The sequence below is a fragment of the Haliotis asinina genome, chromosome 13 (assembly GCF_037392515.1).
Source record: "Haliotis asinina isolate JCU_RB_2024 chromosome 13, JCU_Hal_asi_v2, whole genome shotgun sequence".
In the NCBI taxonomy this organism is placed as follows: Eukaryota; Metazoa; Mollusca; class Gastropoda; order Lepetellida; family Haliotidae; genus Haliotis; species Haliotis asinina.
Window position 1 is genome coordinate 8,041,269 of NC_090292.1, and position 14,136 is coordinate 8,055,404.

The window sequence follows — 14,136 nt, forward strand, 5'->3', positions numbered from 1 at the left end:
TCTCATAGATATTGTTCTTATATTCAAGCGGAAGTATTTACTCTCTTGATTGAAAAGTTACCTGTGTGATAATTCAATTAACAGTTTAATGAACTTACAGTATCCTTATTACCAATTGGATATCATTGATATCACAGGCACACGGGTTTTCACTACATATATAATATAGTGGTATGTCCAGGAACTGATGCCCTAAAAGTGAACTTCATTTAAACCCTCAATCATGTAATCAACGAATATATATGCCAAAGATAGTGCGCCATTATACTTGTTAGTGTTACCTTCAAATAGTCTCCATCTAGTGCTTCCGAGATGGCCTGGCAGACTTCAGGAATGAACTGACACATTGTATTTCTTGGCATGCGGTACAAATACTCTAGTGACTTGTAGCTGTCACCTGGTGACAAAGATTTTGCAAAATATATCATATGTGAACAACAGTTGTCAGGCTGTTTTGCAATCATCACCATAATCATATTGTCTTAGTATTACCTCAAAAATGTTGTTTGATTTTTTATGGCGGTTCAATATTAATATTGAAAATAGTAGGTGGATGGATTATCTCCTCTTTGAACATGTTAATATTTTTTTCATGAAAAGACATAAGTAAACGTACCACTTGTGAAGTAATTGCTAGCTTCTCCCTTGCAGATATCGAGTTCCTTATTGGGGTTGGCTGCTTTTCACTTTTGTCTTGAACTAATTCCAGCACAAAATGGAACTCTTTCGAATCTATTCTCAGACAAGTGTGGGAGGGTCTTCTTGTTCCAGTTCCCGTAAAAAGGGAATTATATGCGCCGGCGGTAGGCCTGCGTAGTATCAATTGCCAACCCAGACGGATTTGGGTTTTCTTTTCCTCTTTTTCTTTTCATTTACCATATAGAGTGGAAGCTGTCAAAAGCGGCAAGTTGTCAACACCGGCATACGATCTCAGTCGTGGCTGATTGGGGCTTTTACATTATCACCAGCTCTGCAATCCGGCATGTTGTCTAAAGTGGATTATTTCTTCAGTTTCGATGAGGACCGGTTTAGACAGTTTCCACTGTACATGTATATTCCAATCAACGCCAGCGTCTCCTCGTCGTTTGATGACATCATTTTGCTTGAAAACTACGACATTGTCGCGAGATCGTCGTATCGGCTCGTTTAGGTACGATTTTCAAAGCTGCATATAGATACTACAAAGTGTATCTACAAGTTGTTACTACAAGTCGCACCGTGTCCATAGTGTCCACAGCACCCCATTGCTGGTTGTAAGAGGCGACCAAATTCGGCAACCTGTTGGGCGTGGGTTGCGCCCCTGTGTTGGTGAGGAGGGGATCATGGTGGTTGAGAGCACTGGAACAAGAACCAGGTGATCCTGTTGCCCAACACACTACTTCGCCCTTAACTTCACCTAGACGGGTGTTTGAATAGGCCCGATTCAATCAATTGACTGGTCAGGCCAATCCCTGTGCTACATATTGTACTGTTGCAACAAATTTTTAAAAGTATCATGTGATATGTTTTTAAGTCTTGGCGAATTGTTTGGACTCCGAATCTCAATACATAAGTTATTGTCTGTTTTTGCCTGGAATTGTGTACCAGAAGACGGTGACCATGGGCCAATCTGGTGGAATCATTAATCTTTTAATTTTTCTACTGGAGAATATCATTCGGGTATCCTTGGTATTGCAGGCTGGAGATCCGCTTGCTTTTAGCATTGTCCTTGTGTTACTCTGTGGTGGGTGGGGAGCTCGGATGATGAAACTTATACACTTACTATGGAATATTGGCCACGATTTCTAGTTATCGAGACGCTTGACAAATCACCTCTGCGCCACCGTCTTTGGACCCATCTGTAAATAAGGATTTATAATTGCTATATTTATGTTTTAATTGATTATATTCTTGTTTATATTGTAGTTCATTAGTTTCAGATTTTTTAATTGGAGCTAATGTTTGGTCGACTTGTGGCCTAACCAACTGCCAAGGAGGAGAAGAAAGAAGACGGGAGGGAGCTATGTTTTCCAGCTCAATGCCGGCCGAAGAAAGAAGGGGTTTAATTCGGTGCCCTAGTGGTGGAGCAAGAGAAGATTTTTTGTTGTACAAGTCCTCAAAAAGGGGTTTAAAGACACAGTTATAGGCAGGGTTGGACTGATTGGAATATAGTTTTGTTATGTACTGTAAGGCTAATTTTATACGTCGTTGGTCAAGAGATGGCTCATCAGCCTCGACGTAGAGGCTTTCAATGGGTGATGTTCTGAAAGAGCCAAGACAAAGTCTTAGACCTTGATGGTGGACAGAATCTAAAAGTTTAAGGTTACTTTTGCAGGCTTCCATATGATTGAGCCATAGTCAAGTTTAGAGCGGGCAAGTGATCTGTATTAGTGAAGTAGAGTAGTTTGACCCCCTCCCCATTTTGAATTAGAAACAACCTTTAGCAAATCGAGTGCCTTCAGGCATTTTGCTTCTATGGATTAAGTATGTGGCGAAAAGGTCAAATGTGAATCGAAACTTAGACCCAAAAACTTAGCTTCCTTGACAACTTTGATGGGGCTGCCACTTAGCTTAGAAATAGTTCTGGGTCTTTATGGGGTTTGTATTTACGGCAAAAGTGTATACAATTGGTTTTTGATTTAGAAAATTTAAACCCGTTTTCAAGACACCATTTATTTATTTTGTTTAAGCACAATTGCAGTTGCCGTTCAATAGTGTGCATATTTTTGCCCCTGCAAGAAATGTTAAAATCATCCACGAAAAGTGATCCATCTACTGAATCATTTAGAACCCTGGATAAACGATTGATCTTGATACTAAAAAGTGTGACAGACAAAATACTGCATTGTGGACCCCCTGATCCTGAATATAATAGTTAGACAAAGTTGAACCGACTTGAAATTGCCTATCTTGTAAAAACTGTGATATAAAAAGGGGTAAACGACCCCTTAAACCAAAATCATGTAAATCCTTTAAAATGCCATGCTTCCAAGTGGTATCGTATGCTTTCTCCAAATCAAAGAATATCGATACTGCATGTTGTTTATTTATTGTAGCATTTTTTGCAAAGGATTCTAGACGTACCAAATGATCAATGGTACTACGATATTTCCTGAAACCACATTGAATATTTGTTATAAGGTGATTGGTTTCAAGATACCATGTTAATCTATTGTTTATCATTCGTTCCATGGTTTTGCAGACACAACTCGTTAAAGAGATTGGTCTGTAATTCGAAGGATCAGAATGATCTCGGCCAGGCTTCGGTATAGGAACTACAATGGCATTACGCCATGAAGTTGGGAAATCCCCTGTAGTCCATATCTTGTCAAGTATATTTAGTAGTGTTTCCAGGTATGTTTCAGGTAAATGTTTCAGGAGCTGATAGTGAATATCATCAGCTCATGTTGCTGTATCATGAGCTTGCTCTAGTGCTGTATATATCTCATGTAGTGAAAATAATTCATTCATCTTCACCATTGTCTGAGTTAAAATTGATCATTTTCTCCTCCTGCTGTTACTGGTATTTCTGAAACTGCGGGACATAGTTTGATGATGAAGAATGTTTGGCAAGAGTTTCGCCAATTTTATTGGCTATGTCAGTTTCATTAGTTAAGAGAATATCACCATCCTTAAGATGGTGTACAGTAGATTTAGAACCTTTGCCCTTAATTCTTTGGACCATGTTCCACACCTTAGACATTGGTGTACGTGAATTTATTCAGGAAACATAATTCTTCCAAAAGTGACGCTTATTCTGTTTAAATGCGCGTCGGGCCTTGGCATTTAGAATTTTAAGTTTATCTCAATTATGGACTGTAGGGTGTTTGCGAAGATATTTTTCAGCTTTCTTCCTGCACTTTTTGGCCTGTTTACATTCATTATTAAACCATGGTTTACGAATGTGTGGAGTTGCAGAGGGATGTGGAATTGCCCTGTCTGCAATGTCATTTAAAATATCTGAAAAGGACTGTATAGGATCTTCATTGTTCCTAAGAAGATCATGCTTCAAGTGTTCAACACACAGAGTCTTGTATAATGACCAGTCAGCCCCGACAAAGTTCCTTCTTGACACAGGTGGATCAGCACCAGGGCTGAGTGTTTTGAGAATGGTGGGGAAGTGATCACTCCCACACAGGTCATCATGAACCATCCAATCGAATTCATTATATAAGGTTGAATCGGTGAGTGATAAATCCAGGGAAGAATATGTTCCCGTAGCTGGATGTAGGTAAGTGGCCGAGTCGTCATTAACAATACATAAGTTATTGTTGGAAATGAATTCCTCAAGGATTGCACCTTTAGTATTAGTGTGAGCACTTCCCCAAAGTGGGTTGTGTCCGTTAAGATCGCCCATGATGAGGCATGGTTTTGGAAGTTGATCATATAGGGTTTGAAGATCTGCTTGTTGAATGGTAGAAGAGGGAGGTATATACAAACTGCACAGTGTTAACGCAATGCTCAAGGTCAGACGAACAGCAACAGCTTGGAGATTGGTACGGAGAGAAACAGGGCTATGGATAATACCCTGCCGTATCAAAATTGAAGCACCTCCAATTGCTTTATCTCCTTGGGGAGAGAAACAGTGATAACCATTAAACTGCAGTAAATTAATAGCGTCTGTAGATTTTATATACGTCTCCTGGAGACATAACGCTACCGGTCGAACGTCTTGGATTAGTAAATGTATTTCGTTGAAATTATTTTTCATACCTCTGCAATTCCACTGAATTAAAGAACTAGGACTCATGGTGATGGTGGAAGTACTGGGGATATAGTTTGCCAACCCGTGGCGACTTACTGTTGTCGCATACACGTGGGTGAGGAGACACATCCATATCTTCAAGTGTCTCATATGAATTGTGAACTTCAAGAGAGGAAACTGGAGAAGATTCCACATTCTGGAGTGCTCTGATTTTTCTTAGTCTCTTTTTCTCTTTTGCAGTTAACTTTACTGCATCAGTTTCAGTTTCTGGTTCAGTCTGAGATGAAGCTGTGGAAACTGATTGATTTCGCTGAGGTGAGACATCAAGGATAACCTGTTTATCCTTGACCCACGAGATGTCAGTCTGGCACGATATTGAAGAAGTAATAATTCTAGAGGTTGGAGGTGGGGAAGAAACTGTTGCCGAGTAAGTTTTAACTGAAGAAGACGGGGCTGTTGTAGATTGGACAAGTTGTTTTGCTTCTGAGTAAGTGATGTTTTTGGTATGCTTTAGTTTCAAGATTTTTGACTCAAATTCAAAAGTTGGACAAACTTTGGAGGAAGCCATATGCCCCCCTTTGCAGGTGGCACATTTCAAATCATGTGTGCACTCAGAGCTGTTATGTGCTCCACTGCAACGGCAACATACTATCTCCTTGCTACGACAGAACTTGGCCCCATGACCAAATTTTTGGCAGTTGAAACATCGAAGTGGCTGTGGTACATAAACATCAACCCCGATATTGAGGTAACCTGCTTTGATACATTTTGGTATAACTAGGAGAGGAAAGGTAAACAGGTAAGTATGCATTTTAACAATATTGCCATCTTGAGTTTTCCTTGTGAAACGATTAACATGTGTTACTCCTTGCCTTTTCAGTTCTGCAGCAATCTCTTCCTCGCTCATGTCAGACAGACAATGAGCTAAATCTCTTACAATGCCTCTGCTTGAGTTCAATGTCTTGTGAACTGACACAACAACCTGAGTGTTGACTAACTGATGTAAACCCAGCAGATTGATAGACTGCTGCCTCCTTACACATTCTACTAGAATGGAGCCATTTCGAAGACGTGTCACGTTTTTCACTTCACCAGAGGCACTTTGAATGCCTTTGGAGATAGCAAATGGATTTAATTTTAGTGGCTGTCCATCCGAAGATAATATCACAATAAACCGAGGCCAATCATCTGTAATTTCAGGAGAAACATCTTCATCCGATGAAGTAGAGTCTACATGTCGGCGTTTAATTGTCTTGCCAGAACCAGAAGAATTTGTTTGAGACATCTTGTGATAATATAAGCCAGCATCCCTGCTTCCCACCCGCCACGGAGTGTCAACAAGGACGATGTCCAAGTGGAAGCCGACTACAAACACCAGGGATGCTATACTCCAGCAAAAGAGACACGGGTAGCTACAGTTGCCAAACAGAGAAAATGCAAGGCTGGTTCCGCCCTAGACACTTACCTGAAGACAAATACAACCCGGAGGTCAATAATGCCAGATTGGTCCATGAGCCACCGCCTTTTGGCATAGGACTCTAGGCAGAATGATTACCAACAGAATACATCCGCTAGAACAGTTCATGATAGAAACACATCATAAATCATTGGAAGTAATATAAAGATATTTGGAATAATAATATTTCCCATGCAAAGGGCATGGCGTGACCAGCCGATTGATAGAATCGGGCCGATTCTACCACACGTCTAGGTGAAGTAAGGGCCAAAGTGGTGTGTTGAGCAGATAGGAACACGGTTCAGGCTCCTACTGCCCTGAACCACCAGGATCCCGTCCTCCACCGACACGGGACGCAACCCACGGCAAACGGGTTGCCCAATTCGGCCGCTCCTTGCGGCCAGCAATGGGGTGCTATGGACATTGCTGACCCGGGTCCACACGGGTATTGGCGAGCTCTTAGCGTTACCCAGCACCCACCACGAGGAGGTGGCTCGTCACGGGTGCCAAATGCAGAAGTGTGAGTAGGCGTCTGTCTGCGTAGATTGTGTGTATTGTGCCTGTTTATGTACGCCCGTATGTTTGGCACTGCATTCTGAGATTCAGAGAAACTGTGTTGTACATTTTCGTCAAACATGCCTTCACCAATATCTAAAACAAACTGTAATCACGTTAAATACAAACCACACCAGGATCCAGATCTATCCTTAGGTGGCATTCCCATCAAGGTAGTAGAAGAGGCCAGTTTCCTGGGATTCATGTTCGACCGTCATTTGACAATCTTATCACACATAAGATATTTGAAAACAAAGTGCTTGAAGGCTCTGGATGTGCTAAAAGACGATCACACTATCCATCTTCACTTGTTCACATCTCTTCGTTCGCTCCAAACCAAATTACGGCTCCATTGTCTATGGTGGAGCCGGCAAAGGTTCTATCCACCACTAAGGCTTTAGGCTTAGCTTCTAGCTGTATTCCTCTACACACATTCCTCATTTCTATTCTTCTACTTACAGTCACTGTCTATATTCGTTTACCCGAATTCGTTGTCTGTATTCCTCCATCCCCCTTCACTGTCTGTATTCCTCCATCTTCCTTCACTGTCTGTATTCCTCCATCCCCATTCACTGTCTGTATTCCTGTACTCTCCTTCACTGTCTGTATTCCTCCATTATCCTTCACTGTCTGTATTGCTCTACCCTCCTTAACTGTATTCCTCTATCTTCCTTCACTGTCTGTATTTCTCTACCCTCCTTCACTGTATTCCTCCATCCTCCTTCACTGTCTGTATTCGTCTATCATCCTTCACTGTATTCCTCCATCATCCTTCACTGTCTGTATTCCTCTATCACCCTTCACTGTCTGTATTGCTCTGCCCTCCTTCATTGTATTCATCCATCCTCCTTCACTGTATTCCTCTATCATCCTTCACTGTATTCCTCCATCCTCCTTCAATGTCTGCATTCCTCTATCATCCTTCACTGTCTGTATTCCTCTATCACCCTTCACTGTCTGTATTGCTCTGCCCTCCTTCATTGTATTCATCCATCCTCCTTCACTGTATTCCTCTATCATCCTTCACTGTATTCCTCCATCCTCCTTCATTGTCTGCATTCCTCTATCATCCTTCACTGTCTGTATTCCTCTATCTTCCTTCCCTGTATTCCTCCCTCCTTCTTCACTGTCTGTATTCCTCTATCACCCTTCACTGTCTGTATTGCTCTGCCCTTCTTCACTGTATTCCTCCATCCGTCACTGTCTGTATTCCTCTATCATCCTTCACTGTGTATTCCTCTATCCTTCTTCCCTGTCTGTATTGCTCTACCCGCAGTCACTCTTTATCTTCCTCTATCCTAATTCACTGTCTGTATTCCTCCAGTATCTGTATTTCTCTGCCCACCTTCACTGCCTGCATTCCTCTACCCGCAGTCACTGTTTATATTTCTCTACCTAAAATCCTCCTTACGCCTTCCCTGTCTGTATTCCTCTATCATCCTTCACTGTCTGTATTCTTCTACCCGCAATCACTGTTTATATTTCTCTACCCGAATTCACTGTCTGCATTCCTATATGTTCTTGAACTGTCTGTATTCCTCTATCCTCCTTCCCTTTCCGTATGCCTTTACCCGCCTTTCCTGTCTTCGTCTTCCCGCCGTTTCCTGTATCTCTGTATATCCTTCTTTCCTGTGTGAATGCCTCTACCACTATCTCTGTTCCTTTACCCGCCTTCCCTGTTTTTATTCCTCTACCCGCCTTCGCTCTCTGTATGTCTGTACCTGCATTCCCTGAGTGTGTTTCGCTACTTTTCCCCTGTATCCTTGTTTCACTACCTGTAACATGCCCGTTTTTCCCAGGGCTGCAGTTCTCTACCAGTCATCTACCACTATGCCATGGTGATTTGTAAAGTTTTGTATTGAGTTGTGCCATTAGGTTAATGAAGAGCGCAATGTTGTTAATTACAGCGCATTCCTTTGTTGTCGGTTGGTGTCACATCTTCTTACGAACCGATTCCATGTTAATTATTTTGTTTTAACTTAAGTGCCAACACGAAACAGTGCTTCTCAACCAACATGATAAAGGTTAGGATTCAAACACAGTTTACATGCTTTACAATACTTTCTCCACAATGAATGTAGGATTGCCAGCAGCTGATGCAAAAAGTGCAACGAATTTCATTTTCCGCTCACCATGGGGTATGTCCAGTTATATTACCATCCTGAAATTCAATAAATCCTGCACAGAATGTTGACACCTGCTACGGTTATCTCGTCTGTACCGGTGTTGACACGGCAGAGTGGGTCTTGGGTCTCCCTGCAGTTTCTATTGTCAGGGCCACTCTGCCTGACCCTGGGGTCTCCCAATAGTCTCTGCTGTCAGGGCCACTCTGCCTGACCCTGGGGTCTCCCAACAGTCTCTGTTGTTATGGCCGCTCTGCTTACTCTGGGGTCTCCCAACAGTCTCTGTTGTCAGGGCCGCTCTGCCTCACCCTCGGGTCTCCCAACAGTCTCTGTTGTTAGGGCCACTCTGCCTGACCCTCGAGTCTCCCAACAGTCTCTGTTGTTAGGGCCACTCTGCCTGACCCTCGGGTCTCCCAACAGTCTCTGTTGTTAGGGCCGCTCTGCTTACCCTCGGGTTTCCCAACAGTCTCTGTTGTTAGGGCCGCTCTGCATACCCTGAGGTCTCCCAACAGTCTGCTGTTAGGGCCACTCTGCCTCATCCTCGGGTCTCCCAACAGTCTCTGTTGTTAGGGCCGCTCTGCTTACCCTCGGGTCTCCCAACAGTCTCTGTTGTCAGGGCCGCTCTGCCTCACCCTCGGGTCTCCCAACAGTCTCTGTTGTTAGGGCCACTCTGCCTGACCCTCGAGTCTCCCAACAGTCTCTGCTGTTAGGGTCACTCTGCCTGACCCTCGGGTCTCCCAACAGTCTCTGTTGTTAGGGCCGCTCTGCATACCCTGAGGTCTCCCAACAGTCTGTTGTTAGGGCCACTCTGCCTGACCCTCGGGTCTCCCAACAGTCTCTGTTGTTAGGGCCACTCTGCCTGACCCTCAGGTCTCCCAACAGTCTCTTTTGTTAGGGCCGTTCTTCTTACCCTCGGGTCTCCCAACAGTCTCTGTTGTTATGGCCACTCTGCTTCCCCTCGGGTCTCCCAACAGTCTCTGTTGTTATGGCCACTCTGCTTCCCCTCGGGTCTCCCAACAGTCTCTTTTGTTATGACCGCTCTGCTTACCCTCGGGTCTCCCAACAGTCTCTGTTGTCAGGGCCGCTCTGCCTGACCCTCGGGTCTCATTGCAGTCTCTGTTGTCAAGGGGGCTCTGCCTGACCCTTGGGTCGCCAGCCTCCAGTAACACTCAGGACCACTCTTCAACTCTCAGGACCATTTAATGCATGACACATCGACTTATCGTGCTCTTTCCTCGCTGACCTAGAATAATATCTTCTCGATTACCTGATAATAGCTCCATGATCACTGCAGAAGCTGATGCCATACTCACAGTTCTTAAATATATTAATAAACAACCTGAATCCAAACACTATATACAATTTTCAGATTCTTGCTCTTGCCAGGCGATTAAACATTTGTCTTCTCAACATCCAATTTTAAATGAAATCGTCGAATTATATAATGTTCATGCTACTAGCCAATGCGACATCGTCTTTTGTTGGTTACCCAGCCATTTTAAAATCTCTGGTAACACAATGGCCGGCTTTGCTGCGAAGGCAGCCCTCAACAAATCTCTGACACCACTTCTTATCCGTTGCTCTCATTGCAAAGATAGGACTAGAACATGCATCCGTGATTTGATGCAAAAGGAGTAGGACCCTCAGGTATTTATCAATATATTGCATGAAATAAAACCCTAATTGGTTACACCAACCTTTGGTTGTCAGTCCAGATTTGAGGAGGTAAATATGAGACGATGTCACATTGGCCTCACATGATATATGCACGAATAGATACTAAAAGGTGAGTATCCTCTGTTTTGTATCCCTTGTGATGAATGAATCACAGTCAAGCATATCCTGCTGTGCATCACATGGGATAACTATTTCAAATCACCAACTATGACGGATCTTTTTATCAATGCCAGTTCTCATCAAATTATTGCATTTCAAAAACGAATTAGATCTAGACCTGCGATCTGATTGTAAGTATATGATTAGATAAAGATTTTAAAATTTGAAGTTTAAATTAGTAACTCAAATAGTTAGTGGCTGTACCCTCAAAGGGGGTTACAGTACTGTAAAATTGTCCTCCTGAGAGGGTACGTAAGTCCCAAAACATTTGATGTAAAGTTTAATTTTCCAATCGGAGTATTTTTGTCATTTTAATGTTCAGCTAAATCTCTACATAAATCCAATGGCTGAGGGGATGGTGTAAATCCAGCTAGGTCCGTGCAGATAGCAAAAGTAGTGTAAGTTCTCAAGGTCCCTATTATGGTGATCCACCCTCAGTAGTTTGGGATCTATAGCCAGTTTTTTTATTGTATCGTCCTCTGTAGTTATAGGTACGATGACATTTAAGGTTGTCTACTACGTTCATTCATAACGACAGTAAAACCAGTGGCGGATAGAAATATGTAAAAGTATCGTGTCCACAACCTACCACACAACCATCCATCACCACCACTACCACTACTACTACTGGCACTCGTGGCCAGCCACCTTCTTGTGATAGGTGCTGGGTACCGCTAAGAGCTTGTCAATCCCCCGTTGTTGCCCCGGGGGGTCTATTTGGTCCACCAACCTGTTGCCATCGGTTGCGGCCCTGTGTTGGAGGAAGGGATCCTAGACGGGTGGCTGAGTGGGCCCGGTTCTATCAATCGGCTGGCCTCACCATGCCCTGTGCATGGACAACACTCTTATGCAATTATTGTACATGGTTGTACATTTTGGGCAGTGAATGCTTGTATTTCAAATTATATTATGCATGTTTGCCTAGAGATCTTGTCAGAAGGCTGTGGTTCGTTGGCGGATCTTGGGATAATGACCTCCAAATAACGTATACCGCTAATTTCCTGGCTTGGGCCGAACCAGTCGGGCATGAAATCGGTAGATATACGAAGCTATTTGTGTCGTTTTCTCTGGAATATAACACCTCTGTATTCCTGGTGGCAGCATCTTGGATATCCGGTGTATATTGACACCGTCCTTGTTGACACTCCATGGTGGGTGGGGAGTAGGGGCGCTGAAATACTTTCCTTCCATCATGGCAACACAACTATCAACACGAAATGACAAAAGAGACAAATCGACAATGTTGATGAATCTTTGAGAACTGTTCCCTCAAATGCTGATTTTGGGTTGTTTCCCGTTAATAGAGGCTACTGATTTCCTACCGATAAATTTAAATCACGTTGCTATTTCCTAGGCTGTTTCTTGATTGATTTTAAAAACGTCATCCGTGTCCGAAGTGGATCACTTCTGGTGGAAGGTAAAAATTTAAACAGAAAAGAGACACATTCTGTCCCTTTACCTTCAGAGCTTCCTCTGGGGTACCCCTTTCGACCTCTCGACATAGAGGTCACGCTGTTTTCACAAGACAAGCGAGGGGACAGCTCATCCTCCCATTCATGAGATAGATCTCTCATTGAGCCACCATGTCTCAAGTGTATAATATCAGTCGGTGGAATTGCAGAGGACTAAAGAATAACTTCAATGAAATACAAGTACTCATTTAAGATCTTCAACCGTCTGCATTATGTCCACAAGAGACATATCTAGTTATGAAGTGGGGGCTCTGTCGCAGATGCGACATGGGGGGTTATTTAGGTTTAATTCCAGTCCCACGATGGAGGGTATGTGTCAAGGCAGCTCATGATGCGTCCCCTAAAGGGTAGCTGAAATATTCATCTCAGTCCCAAAGTTCCGAGCACGTGAGTATCAGCCGCCTCGCCAGGGTGATGTAGAGCGTAGGACTTGTGACACGACACAGGATCAGATGGGGTTGCGACTCAAACTTTTGTGAGAGTCTGAGTTGAGTTAGGTCACTTGAGCGCTCATATATGGGCTCTGACTTGACATATACACATGCACAAAAGGTAAGCGCCACTATTTTCATAGTCTCTTGATTTCACCACTGAAGATCAGAAATGCAAACTATAAATGTTTATGACTGAATTAGCCTTCCACAGATTCTTAAACCTAAGATTATCAAGATATGACAAAGAAAACGTTCTGCAACTCCATTTCCCTACCATCTGAATTTTGAAAATCAAGTTTCACACATTTGGTTTCCCCGGTCCTTTGTGAGATTCTCCTTTCACTTTAGCGTTAGAAAATCAGTCATGGTGAGGAGAAATTTAACTACCGCTGAGAGACGGCATGTGATAAGCATGAAAAATGTTGGCATGTCCTGCAGGGCCATTGCAAGGCAAATAAGTCGTCATCACAGCGTCATCACCCGTTTAGTTGCCAAAGATAATCAAACCAGTGATGTCAATGGCAGTCATAGATCTCGTCATGATAGTTACCATTGAGTAACTAAACTGGCAGCAGAGTAGCAGAACACATAGTGGGTGCATGTGCATAGGAAGCTAATCTACAACGACATCTGCAAAGCAGATTAATGTGAATCTCTTACAGGATCTTGGTTCTTGGCCAGGAAGCCTTGAATGATTTGTTGGCGACCTTGATCAATGACCTTTTGTTTCTCATCTTCGCTGACTTTGAGGATTTTATGAGTCTCGGTTCGAATGTCTTTTTTCATGTGTTGGTACTTGCCATATTCGTCTAAAGTCAGATGGAACTCCTCCTCGGAGAGTTTACTGTCTGTGAGTGCTTTGGAAAGTGATCGTCAAAGGTGTTCAGCTTGTCCAGGACAGGCCTCGGATCTGATTATGCTTCAGGGCTTTTTGCCATCGACATGAGATGAATTTAAGCGCGCTTCCTGACAGTCCCGACACCCCGGCAGCTATTTCTAACCACAGGACAAGGAGGGCGGCAACGAGAGTGGATACAAAGCCAAAGTCGGCACCTCAGAGTCCTATGCGAGTGACCCCAGCGTATTTGTAACCCTCGGAATTGTCAAAGCTCCTTCGAACATGGGTGGAAGTTGTTTAGGTTGTTGTTGAGCAGCTTTGGAGTCATATAATCTTGAATGAATTGAACGCTGTGTTTTCTGACCTGAGTCGACAGAGCGAGTGGCTTTCTCGTAGGTCTGTTCATCAGGTCGATCTTCGGTTCCGATCTCAATCACAGTGTGCCCTACCTGTCGATGAAAAACTTGTAAAAGTGTCAAAACGGTGGCTGGACGTAATTTTTGTCTTGTTTTAAATAGGGGCAATAATCGTTCACAATCTGTTTTAAGAGTTGATCAATCATGAGCTCGCTCGTGAATGACGTGTCCTCAACACCATCATCATTGATCAAGGTGTCTTCATCGCCCCCAAATCCCCCATCAGAATATTGTCATATTCACTACAACCACCTTCACACATGATTATTTTATTTATTGAACATATATTTTTTTTTATTTTTAATGTAAAAACGACATCGAA